The sequence below is a fragment of the Bison bison genome, unplaced genomic scaffold (genome assembly GCF_000754665.1).
Source record: "Bison bison bison isolate TAMUID 2011002044 unplaced genomic scaffold, Bison_UMD1.0 scf7180017864525, whole genome shotgun sequence".
In the NCBI taxonomy this organism is placed as follows: Eukaryota; Metazoa; Chordata; class Mammalia; order Artiodactyla; family Bovidae; genus Bison; species Bison bison.
This window is the reverse complement of record NW_011495076.1, coordinates 13433253-13436771: the sequence shown is the minus strand read 5'-3', so window position 1 is coordinate 13436771 and position 3519 is coordinate 13433253. Positions and strand designations below refer to the sequence as shown.

The 3519-nt window shown below is 39.5% G+C and overlaps 1 non-coding gene across 1 annotated transcript; it reads left to right on the top strand.

Annotated features, from left to right (window-relative positions):
• The first annotated feature begins 973 nt into the window (after window positions 1-973).
• On the top strand, window positions 974-1045 carry TRNAS-GGA. The gene has a single exon. It is a non-coding gene; the product is annotated as a tRNA-Ser (tRNA).
• Window positions 1046-3519: the final 2474 nt, after the last annotated feature.

Sequence of the window (3519 nt, the reverse complement as noted above, 5' to 3'; positions counted from 1 at the left end):
GACCACAGGAAAAACCATAGCCTTGACTAGACAAACCTTTGTTGGCAAAGTGATGTCTCTGCTTTTGAATATGCTATCTAGGTTGGTCATAACTTTCCTTCCAAGGAGTAAGTGTCTTAATTTCATGGCTGCAGTCACCATCTGCAGTGATTTTGGAGCCCAGAAAATAAAATCTGACACTGTTTCCACTGTTTTCCCATCTATTTCCCATGAAGTGATGGGACCAGATGCCATGATCTTTGTTTTCTGAATGTTGAGCTTTAAGCAAACTTTTTCACTCTCCAGTTTCACTTTCATCAAGAGGCTTTTTAGTTCCTCTTCACTTTCTGCTATTGCTATATAAAAGGGGCATCTAAATATGGGAAGGGGAAATCTTCCAGAGAAAGTGATCCTAAGCTAGGTCCTGAGTGATGAGGAGGGTCTAACAGAGAGGATCAGGGGCAGAGGAACAGGGAGGAACATGTTCACAGCAGAAGGAGCAGCACAAACTTGTGGCTGCCAAGGGGGAAACACAAGGTAGGGGTTGGATTGCGAGTTTGGGATTAGCAGATGCAAACTACTTTATATGGAATGGTAAACAATAGGGTTCTACTGTACATACAGGGAATTATATTCAACATCCTGTGATAAACCATAATGGAAAAGAATGGGAACAAGAATGTGTGTGTGTATATATGTGACTGAATCATTTGCTGTACAGCAGAAATTAACACAATGTTGGAAATCAATTATACTTAAATAAAATAAACTTTAAAGAAGCAGAGAGAGTAGCAACAGAAAAGTTTCAGAAGCAAGAAATCTCTGCTTAGGGGCATTGGCTACTCTTGGCTGTGGCTGGCCCTTAAAGCAGTAGGATTGAGTATTGCAGCAACACTTATCAAATCTGTGTTGAATAAAGGAATAGAGAGAAATAAGGCTGGCAAGACAAGTAGGAACAAAATCTTAAGAAACCTTTTAAGTTATGCTAAAGAGTTCCCTGGTGGCTCAGAGGTTAAAGCATCTGCCTGGAATGCAGGAGACCCAGGTTCGATCCCTGGGTCGGGAAGATCCCCTGGAAAAGGAAATGGCAACCCACTCCAGTACTCTTGCCTGGAGAATCCCATGGAGGGAGGAGCCTGATAAGCTACAGTCCATGGGGTTACAAAGAGTCAGACACGAATGAGTGACTTCACTTTAAAGAGTTTGGACTTCATCTTGACAATTTGGGGAGTCCATTGAAAAGAATGGTAGGCTAAGGGGAGCTGGAATAGGAAAGAGGTGTGATCAGGCTTTTATTTTAAATTTCCTGTTTTGATGTTACCGTCAATAATGATATGGATGCAAGTGGAGGCAGGGAGCCTGCAAATGAGGTTCTGGCTGTAATCTAGATCTTAGTAACCCAAAATGTGGTCCTGGACATACAGCATCATCTGTATCAGCCAGAAGCTCATTGGAAATGCAGAAGCAGGTTACAGCAAAACTTCTGAGTTATATTTTGCATTTTGATAAGTTTAGCAAGTGATTTGAGTTTGTATTAAAATTTCAGCTGCACCAATGTAGACTTTATTATGTTCGTGGTAGCAGGGCTAAGAAAAAAGGGAATATTTGAGAGGTATTTCACTGAAACAGTCCTTTAGATGTTTTGAATTAATGAATGAGAGGGGAGGAGAGCTGGGCAGATGTGTCTCTAAGTGAAGAAAAGGTTTAGGGAAAGATCTGGTATTGATCTCTTGGGCCTGTACTTTACAAAATTGATTTGTAATTATTCACAGAAGTAATAAAATTGTTACATGGCTAATCTCTGCTTTGAAAACTGTAGCCAAGGGAATGCTTAGAATTATAGGAAATATCATGGAGTTAAAAGGCTCTATAGCTAGCACTTTTTAGATTACATCCTACCTCTAAGTTTCTCTTCATGGCAACATATCAGAGCCTGAGACAATACTTTGTCTTAGTTCAATTTAGCATGAGTCTAGCAGATCAGAAGGGGAGAGGGAAAGGACATTACAGAAGAGAGAGAGACAGACACAGAGCCAAAAAGAGAGTCCAAATCCTCCCCCCACCCCACAAAAAATTTCATGGAAGTAATAGCATTTGAGCTGGATATTGAAAGAAGAATCTGATTTGAATAAGCAGAGATAAGACAAATGGAAGTGAACATAGAGATCTGTTTGTCATCAGCAGGTAAACAGTGTATGAACTGAACAGACTGGTTAAGCTGGGGCATTGGGAGTGTGGGAAATAAGGCTGAAAACATAAATATTGATCAAGGTGTGGCAGAACTTAAAAGCCAAGCTAAGGAGCATGGTTTGACTTAGTTGGGAATGGAAAGCTATGAGAGTTGTGATTTTCGACTCTTGGCTACCATTGGAATCATCTGGAAAGTCTTAAAAACATCAATACCTGAGCCCCATCCCTGTTAACTCTAATTTAGTTGTTCTGGATTGTAGCCAAAGCATCAGGACTTTTGAAAGCTTCCCATGTGATTCTAAGATCAGCCAAGCCTGAAAACTACTGCACTAGTGCACTAAAGGGCTTTGAGGAAAGTAGTGATATTACCGGGGACTAGTTTGTGCTCTTTTTGTGTCTCCGGGAAACCAGTAAGTAGTTTACAGCAGATCTGTTTCTGTTTGTTCGTGTTTTATAAAGCTGCACTCCAGAAGACCCATAGGACTGTTTGAACAGGGTGCTGTGGGTGTCAATCCTGAATTCAAGGAAACGTGGACTTCTCCTTTTTACCACTTGAAGTTATGGCTTTAATATGATTGTTAAGAAAAAAAAAAAAAAAATACTGTGTTGCCTCTTTCCAGAAACCAGCTCTGCGTAGCTCTGAAATCAAGTTTTTATTGGGTGATCTTTATTCCACCCTTTGTGTCTGCTCATGACAGAGAAATGACAAGAATTGCCAGGTTTTAGAATGTATAATCTCCTCAGGTATTTTTTATAAGTCAGTAGGAATCCCCACTTTTCCCTTGCCTACCTTCCCATCTAGCCCTACATTCTAAGAAATGTGTTGTTTGTACTGAAGTATCCATGGCAGAGACACCTACTGTCATAAAATGTGTATACTCTTCATAGATTATCAGTTGGAAATTTGATAATGAAAACTTTGCATATTGAATTCTAGGCCCATCGGTGTGACATTGGGTTGTTCCAGTAGTATTCTATGCCAGTAGTACGAAGGACTAATTTTGTACCTTATATACGTGCTTTATATACTTTCAACTACATTATCATATTTACTATTCAACAACTCCACAAGGGAGGTCATATCCCCATTTTACAGATGAGAAGAATGAGATGTAGAGGGATTTTGAAGTGACTTGTGCAAGGTCATAGAGCTAGTAGATGGCAGAATGAAACTAGAGTGCAGCAGTTATTCTGCTTCCCTTTGTGTTCCTCATACTATACATATTTTATGTTTTAAGGAGTTGGCACATAATTTCCTTCTGTTACATCAGTCTCAGAAATTTAGGACACTTAAACAATCCTGTTTCTTTTAATATATTTTTACATTATATTAAGCCCTTTAAAAATTTC